At 41.5% G+C, this 18,568-nt stretch overlaps 1 protein-coding gene across 1 annotated transcript in view; it reads right to left on the bottom strand.

Moving 5' to 3' along the window:
* Positions 1 to 16,294, bottom strand: part of FZR1 (fizzy and cell division cycle 20 related 1) — a 72,219-nt gene extending 55,925 nt beyond the window's left edge. Inside the window, exon 1 of the mRNA XM_036759323.1 lies at positions 16,073 to 16,294. The gene's annotated coding sequence lies outside the window, so the exon portion shown is untranslated. The remainder of the gene's footprint in view (positions 1 to 16,072) is intronic.
* Positions 16,295 to 18,568: the final 2,274 nt, after the last annotated feature.

Here is an 18,568-nt window from a genome sequence, read left to right as displayed (position 1 = left end):
ACAGGATTTGTTCTGTGAAATTTGGATTCAGTCAAAGGGCTACACTTGAGGACCTGGAGGGCCATAGGTTCCCCATCCCTAGGGTGTCCCAATCCCTTCCCCCACCCCCCCATTCTAGCTCTAGACAGTGGAGATGACTTTCCTACAGTCAGAGTGAGATCACTGTGAGGATCAGCCAAGAACCCAGGTCTCCAGGATCCCAAACCAATTACCATTCTTTTTTACTATTTTGTCCATTTTGGTGAGTGCTAAAGCTTAAATCTTCATACCTTTAGCTGAGAACTAGAGCCTGATGTCCTCTGGACTTGCGATTACGTCAGTTTTAAGTAACCATACTTAAATGGGAGACATTTGTAAATCTCTAACCTTTGTTGGTTCAGAGGGAATGCATAGTTTCATTGCCCTTTGAGTAAAGTTCCAAATTGTCCTCCAGAATGGCCGGATCAGTCCACAACTCTACCAATAGTGCATTAGTGTCTCAATTTTTCCATATTCTCTCTAGCATATCACTTTTCTCTTCTATTGTGTTAGCTAATCTGTTAGGTGTGAGGTGGTACCTCGGAGTTGTTTTAATTTGATTTTTCCAATCAATAGTAGTTTAGAGCTTTTTTTTTTGTGACTATTGGTAGCTTTATCTTCTGAAAACTGCCTGTTCATAGCCTTTGCCCATTTATCGACTGGGGAATGGCTCTTAATTTTATAAATTTGGCTCAGCTCCCTATATATTTGCAAATGAGGCCTTTATCAGAGAAATTTGCTGTAAGCCTCCTCCTCCTCCCTATTTTCCTGTTTTTCTTATACATGTGGCTGCAATGATTGGGCAAAGTCTTTTAAATTCCATATAATCAAAATTATCCATTTTATTCCTCGTGATCCTCTCTCTTATTGGGTCATAAACTTTTCTTTTATCCATAGATCTGACAGGTACATTTTTCCACGCTCCCCTAATTTCCTTATGATGTGACTCTTTAAGTCCATATCATTTTGTTTTTATCTTAGTATATGGTGTGAAGTGTTAGTCTATGCCTAGTTTCTGCCAATACGCTCTCCAGTTTCCCCAGTAGTTTTTGTCAAATGGTGGGTTCTTGACACCAAAGCCTGGATCTTTAGGTTGATCAAACACTAGGTTACTATGGTTATTTATTAACATATACTGTGTACATAATCTATTCCACTTACTCACCACTCTAATTCTGAGTTAGTACTAGATTGTTTTGATGACTGCTGCTGTTGTGGTTAAGTCGTATAGTGAATAAAGCACTGAGTCTGGAGTCAGGAAGACTGGGTGATCCCAGGCAAGCCACTTAACCCTGTTTGCTTTGCTTTCCTCCACTGTAAAATGAGCTAGAGGAGGAAATGGCAAACCACTCTAGTATCGCCAAGAAAACTCCAAATGGGGCCACAAAGATCTGGACAAAACTGCCAGATCGTCTCCTTTCACGTTTTAAAAATTGATTTCTTTGACATTCTTGACCTTTTTTTCTTCCACATGGAATTGTTAGTATTTTTTCTAGCTCTATAAACTAATTCTTTGGTAGTTTGGTATGGAACTAAAGAATTTAAGTAGAACTGTCATTTTTATTGTATTGGTTTGTCTTGCCCATGAGCAATTAATATTTCTCCAACTGTTTAGATATCTTTGTGTGAAGTGTTTCATAATTATGTGCACATAGTCCCTGGATTTATCTTGGCAGGAAGACTCCAAAGTTATTTTATTTTGTCTGCAGTGATTTTAAATGGAATTTCTTTTTATCTCTTCTTGCTGGAATTTGTTGGTAATATATAGAAATGCTAAAGTTTATGTGATTATGTATTTATAAATCAAATAATCCCTTGGGATAGCAACTGATACTGCTCTCAGGCCCCCTCCTTCCTTGGGACTAGAGTCCTCTCCTTCTTAGCAGTTAAAAGAATAAGGGTACAGAATGAGATATATACTTATTGATACAGTCAATGTGTTTCACTTGACTATACTTAAAAGAGAGGGGTTTTATTTATAAGAGATGAGTTGGTAGGCAATGAAAAAGATTTCTGAAAAGGAAAAGAGAATCAACAACATTAAAAGTACACAGAAGAAAACGAAGTTCAGAAAGAGATACAAAAGAATTCCACAAGTATTCTCATCTACAGGCTTTAAATATCTGAAGCTTCCTCAACCAACCCACATATGACACAATCTCTTACTTCCTAATTTCCAGGTCAAGTTTCTTTACACTATACAAAATGACTTCACAACTGTAGGGACAAACGTGAAATATAATTCCAACATCACCAACTTATTGACCATTTGCCATTACTGTGTGCAAATGTTGTCTTGAAATAGTACCTGCCATCCCCTTTTATTTAACTGCTTTAGTAGTCACTGCCATTTATTAAGTGCTCACTATGTGATAAGTACCGTGCTAAGCTCTGATCTTGAGGAAGCCACATTACAATGGAGGAGATAATATGCAAATAACTATGTACAAACAAGATATGTAAGTTGGAAATAACCGTGTCTTCATCAGCATTAAGAAAGATCAGGAAAAGCTTTCTTGTAGAAGGTGGGATTTTAGCAGTGACTTCAAGCCAGGTGATGAGAAGGGAAAGAAATCCAGGAATGGGTGATAGCAAGCAAAAACGCACTGAGTCAAGAAATCAAGTATCTTGTTTGAGGAACAGCAAGGAGGCCAGTATCGCTTAACTGCAGCATATCTGGGGAGGAACTGGCAAGGTGTAGAGGAAGGACAGGTCATGAAGGGCTTTCAATGGTGAATAGAGGATTTTATATCTGATCCTGGAGTTCACTATATAGGGGGTGATATGGTCAGACCTGAGCTATAGGAAGACAAATTTGACAGGCTAATGGAGAATGTACTGCAATGGGAAGAGACCTGAGACAAGGAGACCAACCTACTGAAATAGTCCAGGGGTGAGGTGATGAGAGCTTGAACCAGGGTGGTGGCAGAGTCAGAGGCAAGAAGGTGACACATACAAGAGATGTTGTGAAGGTAGAATCAACAGGATATGGCAATGGAATGGAGAGAGGAGGTGAGGATGACGCCTGGGTGAGTGGAAGCATAGGAAAGTTAGAAAGAGGGAAGGGCTGGGGGGGGGTGAGGGGGAAAGGGGAGATAAGTTTCATTTTGGATATGTTTAATTTAATATGTCTATTAGATATTCATTAGACATTCAATTAGAGATGTAAGACTGGAAGTCAGAAGAGAGGTTAGGGTCAGATAAAAATTGAGAATCATCATCACAGAGATCATAATTAAATCCATGGAAGCTGGTGAGATCACCAAACTTAAGAGTAAAGAGGGCCCAGGACAGAGTCTAAGAGGACATCCATGGTTAATGAGCACAAGATGGACTAAGATCCATGAAAGGCTTGCTTTGAGCTGATTGAGTCAACTGTCTGACAAGTAAAAGTGAATGTACCAGTCAGGACTTAGGAGCTGTAGTTTTAAGAGTGTTAATCTGGGGGCAGCTAGGTGGCCCTGGAATCAGGAGGACCTGAGTTCAAATCCGGCCTCAGACACTTGACACACTTACTAGCTATGTGACCTTGGGCAAGTCACTTAACACCAATTACCCTGCCTTCCCCCCTGCAAAGAAAAAAAAAAGATCCATGAAAAGTAACTGAAAAGGAGTAGTCCATGAGAGAAAGGAGGAAAATCAGGAGAGAGCTGTGTCATGAAAGCCTATAGAAAAGAGGGTGACTGACAGTATTGATGGAATCCTAATATAGCTTCCCCCAGCGCCACTATTCTAACTTTCTTATGAGCCTCACTGAACAGCAGGCATGTCCTGATTTGACCACACAATCTAGCTTTAACCACACCACAGGCCCCCAGACTCAATATGCTAATTTCCCCATATATGCTTCACAAGAACAGCAGGTTATGTCCATGAACTCCTGCTTCACTAGAACCACATCCATCTAATCTCAGACAGGACCAGAACAGCCAGCCAATCAGAAAGCAGCACCACTGGGATGCCTGAGCAGGATGTGGACCCCAAAGCAATAGAAGGGACTTTCTCTAAGTAGGCACCTGTGCACTAATAGCAAAAGTTGTCCTTTAGGTGATCTTATGATGTAGAGAGGATTATTGCAATATCATCATCATATACACATGACCCCCAAAAAGGTTTTTCTGTATGCATTGTGAAGAGTTACATGAGCAGTTACAGCAAGGCTGGGACCCCTCCCCTATTAGCTAATCCCCTGACAAACTCCTTCTGCCTTTTTAATATTCATATATTCTATTATGTAACTGAATCTTTTGCCCTATAAAAACCTGTCTTTTAAGGGATCAGAGGGCTTGGAATATGATATTCCAGAGGTCAAAGGCCGTAGGATTAAAACCAAGAACTACTTACCCAGCAAAACTGAGTATAATACTTCAGGGGAAAAGACAGACATTCAATGAAATAGAGGACTTTTAAGCGTTCTTGATGAAAAGACTGGAGCTAAATAGAAAATCTGACTTTCAAATATAAGAATCAAGAGAAGCATGAAAAGGTAAACAGGAAAGAGAAATCCTAAGAGACTTATTAAAGTTGAACTGTTTACATTCCTACATGGAGACGGTATTTGTGACTCATGAGACCTTTCTCAGTATCAGGATAATTGGAGGGAATACATAGTGGTGTGTGTGTGTGTGTATAAATAAATACAGACAGACAGACAAAGGGCACAGAGTGAGTTGAATATGAAGGGATGATATCCAAAAAATAAAATTAAGGGGTGAGAGAAGAATGTACTGGGAGAAGGAGAAAGGGAGAGGTAAAATGGGGTAAATTATCTCACATAAAAGAGGCAAGAAAAAGCTTTTATAATGGAGAGGAAGAGTAGGGAGGTGAGAGAGAATAAGTGAACTTTATTCTCATGAGATCTGGCTTAAGGAGGGAATAACATACACTCTTAATTGGGTATGAAAATCTATCTTACCCTACAGGAAAGTAGGGGGGAAGGGGATAAGGGGAAAGGCAACAGAAGGGAGGGTAAATGGGAGGAGGGGGTAATCAACACTTCTAAAAATTGATCTTGTATTTATTCTGCAAATATTTTAAGCATGCTTACTTATGTAGGGTCAAAGGAGAGAACAGAATAAATGTGGGGGCAAGATAGGACAGAGGGAAATATAGTCTTTCACAACATGACTGTTATGAAAGTGTTTTGCATGACTACACATCTCAATGAGGGTAGGGAGGGAGGAAGGGAAAGAATGTGGAACTCGAAGTTTTAAAAATGGATGTTAAAAATCGTTTTTACATGCAACTGAGAAATAAGATATACACAGGCAATGGGTATAGAAATCTCTCTTGCCCTACAGGAAAATAGAAGGGAAGGGGATGATAGAAGGTAAGGCAGATTGGGGGAAGGAGTAATCAGAATGTATGTCGTCTTAGCGTGGGGGGAGGGGAGAGATGGGGAGAAAATTTAGAACTCAAAATCTTGTGGAAGTGAATGTTGAAAACTAAAAATAAATTAAGGGAAAAAAAATCTGTCTTGCTTTCACTAAGCCGCCGGTTCCTTCTTGGAACTCAGCACGTTTCCTGATCCTGCATCACTCAATAAATGCCTTTGCTTAAGTTGGAGATGAGTCTGTGAATTCACTGAAGACAACCTCACAACACCATGAAACTGCAACAGTGTCAAAGGCTGCAGAGGTTGAGATGGATGAAAACTGAAAAAAAAGATCATTAGATTTAGTAATTAAGAGATCACTATTAACTTTACAGAAGTACTTCAGTTAAATACTGAGGATAACAACCAGAGTTCAGAGAGTTACAAAGAATAAAGAAAGTGGAAGCAACCATTGTGTGGACAGTGTTCTCAAGGATTTTAGATACAAAAAGAGAGGAGCTTTATGGGATGATTGGTGGCAGGGAGGGATAGATCAAAGAGGGTTTTTCAAGGTGAGGGGAGATCTGGGGGAGATCTGGATGTGTTATATGAAGTTGGGCATCAGCCAGTAGACAGGAAGAGATTGAAGATATGTGAGAAAGTAGGAATGGTAGAGGGAGCAATCTGTTGGAGAAGATAGGATGGAATGAAATAACTTGCATGTGTAGAGGGCTATGCCTAGATGAAAACAGCCATCTCTTCACATGAGATGAGTGAAGTAGTTACAGATGGCATCTGAGTGATATGAGACCAGGAGGGGAAAAAAGGGAAGTCTCTATAAATGGCCTCAATTTTTTCAGTAAAATATGAATGTTCTTAGCTGAGAGGGTGCCATGGAGTCTCTGAGGAAGGACAGTAAATGGAATAATGTAGTCAATTAGTGAGATATAAGAGGATTGCCTTGCAGTTGTAAGGGCCCAGTTGAGATTATGTAATATAACACAGACACATCAGGTATGTGGGACAGCAGATGTTTCAGGTGTTCTAAAAATGGAACTAATGGATGATTCTCTTGGGGGAATAACTTATCCTATTCTACTGACACTAAAAGAGGATAATTAAGAGCAGTTAGAGAGAGAGATTTAGGTGTAATATAAGGAAAACCCTTCACAATTAGAGCTGCCCAAAGTGGACTGCATGCCTCAGATGACCACATATATTGGAGATTCAGAAAAGATTACTAGTAAGGTGCAGGTTAACCTAAACGACAATGATGATGATAATTGTAATGATAATAATTAGCATTTATATACTGGCAACTACATATACTAGACACTGCTAAGCACTTTACAAATAATATCCTCATTTTATCCTCAACACAAATCTACAAGGTAGGTGCTATTATTAACCTTGTTTTACATTTGAGAAACTGAGGCAAACAGGTTAAGTAATTTGCAAGGTCACACAGCCTGTGTCTGAGGCCAGATTTGAACTTTGGTCTTCTTGACTCCAGGCCCTGCACCCTATCTACTGCATTACTTAGTTGCCTCTAATGATATCTGTGGTCCCTTGCAGCTCTTTAATTCTGTTTCATCTGGGGCAAAAAGAATTATGCTTATGCTGCAGGTAGAGCTAGGCAAATCATACTGGTGCCAGAATAAGTTACCATTAGCCGATTTGGGTCTAATTTGTAAAAATTTCCATTAAAATATTAGATATAAAACCACATGGCTTAAAGACTACTAAAACTGTTATTTCCCTGCCTTAGGAATCTTGAAGCTTTTATAATAGAGTGATTCCTATTTAGGCAAACAGGTACCATTAGGGCAATGCCAACAATTTTCTTGTTGCCGTCATTATCATTAACAACATTTTATTGAAAGCCAGCTGTGTATAAGGCACTGTAATAGCCTTTGTGGTGTACTAGATAAAACACCATATTAGTCAGGAGAGCTGGGTCTAGTCCAATCTCTTGTCAAAAATTTATTGTGTGGCCCTAGGTAAGTTGCTACTTTGGGGGCCTGTTCCTTCTCCTGTAAAATGATGGTGTCAAACTAAATGACTTTTTAAAGTTTCTTGTGTTTTAAAATTCTATAATTTTATAAAACATTATATCCTTGGTCTCAAGAAATTTAGAGCCCAATCAGGAAAACAGGGCACAGACATTCATAAAAAGTAGTTAGTTTTTAATGTTAGTTGCTGTGTACCACATGGATAATACAAATGGTAAATGCTAAGGGAATATCCAGTCATGTCTAATATACATACACACATGGCAAAAAAGTCAGAAATTATTATCGTTGTTAATGACAGCTGTACCAGAGCTCTGATTTGTCTTACCTTAAACACTGGTTTCCAACCTGAAGTCAAAATTCACATTCAGGATTTGTCCCAGAGAGAAGAACTAGAGCCAATGCTACGATACCGAAGAGAAGTAGATATGGATTCAATACAAAGTAGAACTTCTTAACAATTAGAGGGTTCTAACCATGGAATTGGCTGCTTCTAAAAGATTCTGTTATTACAGGCATTGAAGCAGAGGCTGACTGACTTGCCAAGGATAATAGATTTAGAAGCTGGAAGGAATCTCAGAAGACATCTAATCCACCTCCTCATTTTACAGATGGGAAAAGGGCATATTTGCTTCAGGTGGTATTTGAACCAGATGGCCTCTGAAGTTTCATCCTCTCATCCTCATCTCAGCTCTCAGTTTATGATTCTAAGTAGACTGAAAGCTGTGTTTAGCCCCACAGTCAGACAATAACAGGCTCTAAGCCCTGAAACAGGCCTTAGTGTCTCCATCTGTAATATCAGATTACCTCTAAAGGTCCCTTTTAGTTTTGACATCCTATGATTTCATTAATTTTTTTTTGGGGGGGGGGGCAGGATACAGATGTGTGATTTCATTGGTACGGCACTCCTGAGAATGAAAAATCTTTCCACCAATAAAGATAGGCAACTTCTCTGTAACTTACAACTTCTTGAAATTCTCAGAGGTCAAGTGAATTACTCATGGTCACAAAACTAGTATATGTCAGAGGCAGGATCTGAACACAAATCTTCCTGAATCCAAGGCCTACCCTCTCTCCACTATGAAATACTGATTCTAATTTTATTTTCAACTTTCCTTAACTATGCTAAAAATAAAGACCTGGATCTGCCACTGAAAATACATCTGTATGTTACAGACATGAAAAGAAAATGATATTCCCTCAAAGAACTGGAAACCAATCATTAGATAATTGGTTAAATGGCACATGAATGTAATGAAATACCAACACAGTAAGAAATAATGACTATGATGAATACACAGAAGGCTGGAAAAACTTCCATGAACTGCTGCAAAGTGACTTAAAGTACAACTCAGGAAAACAATATACATAGTAACCACAACAATTTAAAAGGAAAAAAATAACAAAATTAAAATTGAATGCTCAGCACTTAGTACAGTACTTAGCACTCAGTAAGCACTTAATAAATGCTGGTTGGCTAACAGACTATCCAAGTTTGGCCCAAAGAAAAGATATGAGAATGTATGTCCCCACTCTTTTCTCTGCAGAAAGTACTATGCAGATAGAACAATGCCTATAAAAATCAGATGCTGATATGTTGGCTGGTTTGGCTGAGCTGTTTCTTTCTCTTTTTAAAATTCCTTATATCGGGCAGCTAGGTGGCGCAGTGAGTAGAGCACCAGCCAGGAGGACCTGAGTTCAAATATGACCTCTAACACTTGACACTTACTAGCTGTGTGACCTTGGGGAAATCACTTCCTTATATCAAGGATGACAGCCTGAAAGGGAGAAGGATATAGATATTAGGAAATGAAGGTGATACAAAAACAAAAAGATTATCAATTTTTTAAAATTGTTTCCTATATTTGTCTACAGAAGTCTCTTGATACCCCAAAAAGCAGAATTTTCTGACATTCAAAATGTGTACATTTTAATTCTAATCACTACTTCCACCACTGTGCCCTAGGCAGCTGCCTTCCCTTAGCCCCAGCTTTGGTCAGTGACTAAATAATAAAACAGTAGCTGTCCCCCATTTTTCCAAGTTGGATTGAATTTAACTCTACTTTATCAAGTACCTATGTGGAAGGTCCTATACTCAGTGCTGGTAAGGAAGCTAAACGAGAGCCTCCGCACTCAAGGATTTTACAATCTAGTTTACAGGCTTCTCTGATGTGGGTATACTGGCAAATTATTTTTTGAACCTTTATCCCGGTGCACTCCTCATTAAACGATGATTTTATTGGTATCGTTTTATACACACCAAGCATCAATTTGGTAACTGCTCCCCTGATGTTTGAATTAGTTAATGTATTACAACCTTTGACCGCTTTTCAGAAAATGACAAAGCCATGTATTCTCAGAGGCAACATCCTAAGCCACCCAACTTTATATTGTTACTGTTAATTATTTTCATTTGAGAAAATGCAGCCATGGTGGAATATTCCTTTCAGAATGACTCCCCCTGAGTGCCAGGATTATTAAGCTTACTACTATAATAACACTTAGCAATCCTCACTTTCCTGGGGAGAAAAGTCTTTAAGGAACATATAAATCAAGTAAAAATCATTCTGGCATTTCTGTAATGGATTTTGATTTGTTCCTCTAAAATGATCCATAGGTTTCAATTAGTTCTATCTGGTGCGAGAGGATTACTAAATTTCCTACATCCTGTTTTGGTCAGGTAGACAAGGTTCGGATGTTTAGTTCATTAATATCCAGATTCCAAGTGAATAGTAGCAAACATTTATATAGTGTTTACTCTGTTCCAGGCACTGTGCTAAGCACTTTATAATCTTCATCTCATGGGAGGTAGATACTGTTGTTATCCTCATTTTACAGATGAGGAAACTGAGGTAAACAATGGTTTCATGACTGGCTAGTAAGTGTCTGAGGCTGGATTTGAACTTGGGTTTTCCTGACTCCAGGCTAAGTGCTCTCTCCACTTTGCCAACCAGCTGCCTAAATTTAAGAATTGATTTTAAAAGGTCTGAAAAAATAAAATTCTGATGGGTACCTTCTTCTTGAAGAAAGTAACTCGCTCAATGCAAAGGTAATTAAAATGTTTTAGTACGATTTCTGCTTGCTACCACCAAACACCCAATTACCTAGGCTTGAAATCACACTAGACCTAGAGTCAAGAAGACTCAAGTTCAAATCTAACCTCAATTACTAGCTATGTGACCTTGTTACTTCATCTGCCTCCCTCAGTTTCCTCAAATATAAAATGAAGATAATAACAGCACCCACCTTACGAGAGGGCAGGGCTCACTGGAAAAGACTCTAACGTTGAGAAAGACTAAAAGCAAAAGGAGGTGAGGACAGCAGAGGATGAGATGGATAGAGTCATGGAAGCAACCACTGGAAGACTGGCCCAACTTCGGGAAACAGTGGAGGAATAGAAGGGTCTGGTGTGCTATAGTCCATGGGGTCACAAAGGGTCAGACACGACTGAACAAGACAAACTTGTAGGGTTGTTTTAAGAACCAAATAAGATATCTGTATAGCACTTAAGCACAGTACTTGGGGCATTGAAGGTGCCTAATAATCGCTCTTTCCTTTTCATTCTTTGACTAGTCCCCTCCCCCCTCAACTACAATATCCAATCAGTTGTAAAGTCTCTTTGTTCTCCTCACTCCTACTTTAGCTACCCTAGTTTAGGCTCTTGTCACGTCTCCCTAGGACTATAACAAACATCTCCTAACTAGTTTCCTTGCTGCTAATGTGTCTTTTCTCCAATCCATCCTCCACACTGTAATACTGCCAAATGCACTGCTTCGATGGCTCTTCACTAACTCAAAAACCTTTAGTCACTTCCCAGTGTCAACCCAAATAACATACAAACTATTTCAAGCTGGTATTCAAGGCCTTCCATGATCTGCCTTCATACTACTCTCTATCATGAATTCTCATCCCATCTTCCATACTGGGAATGGGAGGGATCCCACTTCTCCCCTTCTAAAATCAAATATGCCCTTTCCTTCAGGGCCCACACCTCAGGGTTCTAAATCTCCGCCATGAAGCCTTCTTTGATTCTCCTCGTACAAAAATGATCTTCCTTCCTTAAATTTCTCATAGTACTCTGAATGGATTCCTTAGCACATACTGTCAGATTCATGTTACAGTCAGTTTGTGTTATCTCCTTTCTTTGCGTGTATGTACGCTCCTCAAGAGCAACTGGATTTCACCTTTACATCCCCAGAACCAAGTTCAGAACCTTCCATAGATGTCACTTATTTATTGAAGTTATTAAGGAAGAGAACTTTACAAGCAGGCTGAGACTCAAATGGGAAGTACTTAAAAATTAAAAAGAAAATGTCTCATAGACACCTGGGATCTAGAGATCTTTGAGGTTTATATTCTAACTCCTCATTTTACAGAAGAAACTAAGGTCCTTACCTAAGAGATTCAGGGTCAAACTAGATATGCAGAGCTCAGACAGGAAAACAGGTGCTCTGACAACAAATCTGGTGCAAGCTTTTCACTAGACAATATTGTCTTCAAAAAAACCTAAAGTCACTTGCACCTTTTCAAAAAATTTCTGTTTTCAGCCATGGCACCAAGACTTGGGATGCAAAAAGAACAACTACGGTGAAGCTGGAGAAAGAGAACTAAAGTGCAAATGAAACTGGAAATTCGTTTTTAGCGAGATTTGGTAAGGCTATCTAAAACATTTGCACAAAAATGGATTTCCTATTTCGAGTAGGTAGGCAAAAGTTAATAAATCCTAAAAGAGGCTATCTTATTTGTCATGGGTACCACTTACACACCACATTCTTCATTTCAATGTCTATAAAAATTAGTGTAGTTTTCACTGAAGGAGGATACAGTATAAAAAATATAGTAAAGTTCCCTCTCTAGTCCAAGTTGTACCACTAAATGTATTACTTTGGGCAGGTCACCTTCCCTTCTCTGGTTCTCAGTTTTCTATAATAAAGGAATTAGATTAGATGACTTCTAAAACTCTGCCAACTGTAAAACTATATGAATTTAAATTACAGGAATGGAGAAGTCATTTCTTCATATTTACATAGAATTTCGTATTTCTTCATATTTTTAACATATAAATTTTTAGTAGTCAAGGTAAAAGTGCACTGTGTTATTCGTGCTGGGGAAAGGGATGTAGCAGGAGGGAAGTGGCTGGACTCACTGAGATGTTTAGTGACCAAATGTATTTAAAGGCAATAAATATTAAGCATCTCTTGGAAAGCATTATGGTAGAGTGGAAAAGAGCAGTGGCTCTCTGTAATCAGAAGGCCTGGGTTCAAATCCCATTTCTGAATCTTCAGCACTTAAATTTGTGGCCTTGGGTTAAGTCACAGGCTCCCTGGTTTCAATTTTCTTATCTTTAAAATGAGGGTATTGGACTAGATAGTCTTTGAGGACCCTTTCAACTCTAGATCTATGATCCTACTGTGAAAAGAAATTAGGAAAAAAAAGACATCAGTCTCCATATGGTCAAGGGAAACAGGACATGCATACACATTAACAAAATAGAAAATAAAAGTCATAAAAATTATAGAGCTAGAAGGAATCATAGATAGCCTGTATCATTTTCCCAAGGTCTTACAGTGAGTTAGTGGCAGAGCTAGAACGAGACCTATGATCTGCACCACTACTTCGGGGTTGTTTTCATCATACCAAAATCATTTTCTCAAGCGCAGAAGCAAGAACAATATGCTTGTTATTACAGTTCACATTAGGAGAGAGATCACACATCAGGATGCTGAGGATCAAGGAAGGTTTCATAGAGGAGGTGTCCTCTGAGCTGGCCCTTGAAAAAGAGTAGGGCTTCAAGAAGTAACTGAAGGCGGATGGGATGTATTCCAGGCATGAGAACAAACAGTGAAAACAAAGAATAGCAGCCCAGGTGAATGTAGAATAAAGGCAGGAAGTGATGAAGAAAAAAGTTAGACAAGGTTGGTAGGAGTCTACAAAAAGAAACAAAGTGGTTTATCCTGGGATGGTTTCTCAGCCTCATCTGCACCATGTTCTGACCAAATTCAGGAAGAGACAACAGACACAAATGAAAATGGAATGTACTCTTCAGTCCTGACCTCAAATAGGTCAAGGTATTTAATAATAGAAGGATTCTCTTGAGGGCAATAGTGTGAAAAGCTGACTTGAATCCTGGCTCTGCCATTTATTATTTCTGTGATCTTGAACATTTGAGTCACTCTCCCTGTCTGGGCCTCAGTTTCTTCATAAAAATAAGGAGGGAGGGACCTCTCTCCATATGGTCCTTTCCAGGTCTAATGATCTATGAATTTATACAATTTTTAATTTGGAAGTCCTACAGATAGAATACTGGATAGATGTGAGATTTCCTTACCAATCCCCTAGGGAGCTCTAAAAATGGTTATGACTTTTTATTATAATCTATACATGTAAATATGGATGCAAAGGCTTCCATAACCAAATCATTGTCAATCTTCAGCACCAACCTATTACATAAGTCTCTTTTGTATAATATGTAGCAATTGATTAATCCAAAATGTAAATGTGGAAGCAAGGAAATACATTTTAAAAGAAAACTCAATGCCGAATGCTTCTCCCATTTTTCTTTTTCTGCCAACTTCATATTTTTTGCTTCCTGACAATCTCCTCTTCCCCACTTTAGTCCAAACAACCATCTCAAATATACATTCTCAATAACAAACATCTCAAAATGTGAAACACTCAAGACCTTTCAATGTATAGTTAAGACAGATCAAGTAACTGAACTAAGCTCCATGGAAAAACAATCTCTTGGGAGAAAAGCTGTTCCAAGATAGGAAGACAGATTAAAACTTTCTCCTTAAAATGTACCAGCAGGACTTGATATTCTTAACTAAACCTTATGAGTCCCACTTCAATCACTCAAGAGTGCCAAGCACCTGCTCAGCCCCTTTGCCTCTAACCTCTCGTAGTATCTCAAAAATTTTTGAAATTCTTGGGGTAAAGAAATGAAAACTTCTACAGCAAAATGTAGTAAGTCAGGGCACAATGTATTTTATAACTAAGCCATGACCCTCACCTGCCACATTCTCCTCACTCTCATAAAATCCATGGTACAGGAAGATGGAAAAGGGGAATCTAATCAGATTCCAAACAATATACAACTGCCTCCCCACAGGTTATCTCTCAAAGGAGAGATTCACATTTCCCAGTAATTTCAAGTTCCCTAAAGACAGCTGGTAGTATTTAAGGGTACAGGGTCCTTTATTTGGGTCTCTCCCATTAAAAGGATAAAAGTTTTAACCAATCCCTAGGGATGGATACGATGGGGAAGTATTGATTAACAAGGGATAGAAGGGATGGTCTGAGGCTAACACCTGAGTTCAGTAGAACGAACCAGTCGCTGCTCCTAGTCAACAAGTCGGTAAAGGCATTTTATCCTAATAAATAATCCAGAGAAGGGACTGTGTGTCTCTTGGACCCTTGCCCTCTGTATATCCTGAAATTCTGTGGCACAGTAGGAATCCTTAATCATTCAACTCTCAGGTGAGGTGGGGTGGAGAAGGAAGGATAACTCCCAAGGAGATCAAAAAGATTTAGTGGGGAAAGGAGATGGGTCTCAAGGAAAGGGGGTCAAAAGAAAAAAACAGGGCTGGGAATTAGAGATGGCTTCAGGGACAGAGTAAGGACTATGACAAGAAAGTCTGAGTTTTGGAGAGTGCCAAGGGGGTGGCATGGAAGAGGGCAAGCAGAGGTAAGTCCTGGGGGACAGGATGAGTTTAGGGGTACAGATCAAGTTTAGAAGCAGCAGAGGCAGGCTTGATGGGGGCTCATCCTAGAGGAGGAGAAGGGTCAGGGCAGGGGTGGACAGGCTTCAATTTGCAAGCATGCCTGTGTTTGGAGGAAGCAAAGGTAGGACAGGGGCTCAGGGGACTGATTTAGCAGACAGGTCAAAGACACTGGTTGGGGAAGGCAGGACTAGGTTTTGGAGCAGCAGCTTAAGTTTTGAGAGAAGCAGAGTTGGGTTTGGGACGGACTGATGGACTATCCCAGGATTGATGGGGCCAGGCGGAGTATAGGGAGTTTGGCTCATATTGAGGGGTGGGCACGGGTGGCATGGATGGACCCTGACGGCTGAGGACAGAATTAAGGGGGCTAGGGGAAGCAGAAGTGCATCTAGAAAGGCAGAGAGAGGCTAGGGGGATAATGGTAGATGTGGAGAGATGAGAGCGCAGGATGAGGGCAGAAATGGGGGGGGGGGGGAGTGAAGGTGGGTTTGGGAGCACAGGGGACAAGGGGTAAACAAGAGAGTCTAAGAGACAAGGACGGTCCGGAGAAGCAGAGGCGAGATGGGGGCCAGGAAAGTAGAGGGAGGCACAGATGAATCTTGGGGTGCGTTTAATTGACAGTGAGGAGGACGGCAGGACGCTTGAGTCTAGTGGAGCAGCAGAGGGCACAGGTGGGGGGCAGCAGGCCTTGGACGGGGCATGGGTCTGGGGGGACAGCAGGGAAGGGTCAGCAGAGAACACGGATGAGGGCATCAGGCCCTAGATAGTAGTGGGAGGAACAACACGGGGGTCATGGGGGGCGGGCAAGGGTCAGCAAAAGATGTGTCTGGGGGAGGGGTAGTAAAAGAGTGGTGGGAGCAGCGGTAGATGTGGGGGGCAGGGGAGCGGTGGGCCTGAGTGAGAGGGGTCAGCGGGCCCTGGACTGGGAGGTGACCCGGCGCTGCTGACAGGACAGGGGCTCTGGGCGTCCCCCATCCCGGACTCGGTCCCTCCCCGGGCCGTCTCACCTGGCTCCGCCTGCGCCCGGCCAGCCGGCCGCTCCCTCGACCGCTGGGTCTCGTTAGTCTGTCGGGCCTCACGGAGGAGGGCAGGGCACGGCAGCAGTGCCGCCGGCCGCACCGCACAGCCAGGCCCCGGCCGCTGTCAGGCTCCCGGCCTCAGCGCTCCCTCAATATGGCGGCGGCCACTCCTCCGCGGCCTCCCCTCCGCCGCCGCCGCCGCCGGCCCCCTCCCTCCCGCCCTCCCGCCCTCCAGCCCGGCCCCGGCCCGGCCCCCACCGCGCTCCCGCGCAGGCGCGCTCCCGAGCCCAGCCGCGCCGCGCCGAGTGCCCCTTCCTCCGGCCCGAGAAGCTCGCGCTGGTCTCCGGGCCTCGCGCCACCCTCACTGCAGGCGCGCGCTTGACCACGCCTTCTCCTCCTCCTCCTCCCCGCCCAATTCCGCCCTAAACACCGCCCCCTACACCAAGGTCCCCGCAGCGGAGCTGGGTGCGCCGACGCGCGAAGTGCATCTCGGGAGACAATGACGTCCCCGACGATTCGAATCAATACAGGAAGCGGCGGGCCACGCGTTGCTAAGGGCAACGGGACGGGCAGCCCAAGGTAGTCTGGGGAGGGAGCCCTGGCCTCCACTCTGGACTGCACCTTGCCCGTATGACTCTGCATGACTTAGGGCTGAGAATAGCAAGCTCTCAGGCGGAAAGAACCCTGGGCTCCAACCCTGGCCCTGCCCTGCGCTTGCTCTGAGACCTGGAACAAGTTGTCCCCTCTGGGTCCAGTTAATCTCTGTATAACCAAAGGTCAGAGTAGACACAAAATGGTTCTTAACCTGGGGTCGGTGCACTTTTTTTTTTTAAGAAAAATAATCTATAGGTAACTTTCCTCTGTAATCCTCTGTATTTTATTTTAGGAATTTAAAAACATTCTGAGAAAGGGGTCTATGTTTCATCAGACTGCCAAAGAACACAAGCAAGGTTAAGAACCCATGGGCAAGATCTGCGTTTGACTTCTGGCTCTGCCATTTCCTCGGGTGACGTTGGGCTTTACCCATGAATTCACTTCTCTATGTCTCATTTTCCTCATCTCTAAGATGAAGTGGTTGGCCTAGATCAGTGGTGTGAAACAAATAGAAACAGGCCACTAAACCACACATAAGAATCCCTGGAAGATACACATTACCTATGTTCTATGTATTTTTATTTCTTTTGTTAAATATTTCCAAATTAATTTTTACTTTAGTTCCAGCCACAAAGAGTGTTGCTGGCATTGTGTGTTGGACACCCTGGACTAGAGGACCTCTAAGGTCTCTTCTTCTTGCTCTCAATCTGTGATCTGAGGACCTCTGAGGTCCTCTTTAGCTCTAGCATTTGGTAAAGACACATACATCCCTTTGTTCATCTAGCCACGATGACTTTGTTCAGATTGTCTTCCCAGTGATGATTCGCCTAACACCGCTAAATACCCAATACCAGGTGTTCCAAAAGTCTTAGTGCAGTTTCAAGCTACAAGTTATTAAAAAGCCTTAAACATCGCTAAGATTTTGGGGACACTGTATCCTGGAGGCCTAGGGCTACTGCTGGTGCCAAAGGCAAGAAGACCACAGTTCAAAATAGCACTTCTGAATTTATTAGCTAAGTGACCACATACCAGTCACTTGCTTCTCTAAGTCTGGCTGTTATTATTGTCCATGTCATAACTCTTCATGACCCCATTTGGGGTTTTCTTGGCAAAGTTACTGGAGTGGTTTGCTATTTCCTTCTCCAACTCATTTCACAGATGAGAAAACAGGCAAACAGAGGTAAGTGACTTGCCCAGGGTCACACAGCTAGGAAGCATCTGAGGGCCAAATTTGAACTTGGGTCTTCCTGACTCCAGGCCTGCTGCTTTAGCCACTTCATCACCTACCTGCTCCCTCTGAGTCTGAAGTCCCCATAATTTATAAAATGGAAATTAAAAAAAAACCCAAGAGGATAATGTTATTTATATAATATATATATATATATATATAATAATATATATATATATATATAATATATATATAATATATAATATATATAACATAATGCAGATCAAGAGTAAAAGCCTTTTAGGGGACACTGTTGTAAAGTGACAGATTCAGGGCTGGGCAAGACCTTACAGATCATCTAGCTCTTTTATTTTATAGAAAAGGAAACCAAAGTTCTGAGAAATTAAGGAACTAAAGTATCCTTTCTTTGTACTCCACCTTCATGTGCTGGGATACACAAACATACACACACACACACACACACACACACACACACCCACCCACCCCCATCCACTCACCATGGAACATCAGTGTTAAAGATTTGCCCTTCTAGGATTGTCTTGTTGTTAATAACACCAAAAACAAATGCTGGGAGTGACTTTTACATATCAATCAGCAAATATGTATTGATTCAGTCTCCTGATATGTCTATAAAAGAGCTCATCTTTTTCTCCCAAACCCTCCCTTTCTAGTTTCTCTGTCTGTTGAGTGCACCCCTAGTT

This window comes from Trichosurus vulpecula, chromosome 1 (genome assembly GCF_011100635.1).
Source record: "Trichosurus vulpecula isolate mTriVul1 chromosome 1, mTriVul1.pri, whole genome shotgun sequence".
NCBI classification, from domain to species: Eukaryota; Metazoa; Chordata; class Mammalia; order Diprotodontia; family Phalangeridae; genus Trichosurus; species Trichosurus vulpecula.
The sequence above is the reverse complement of the archived record's forward strand: the minus strand, read 5'-3'. Positions and strand labels throughout refer to the sequence as shown.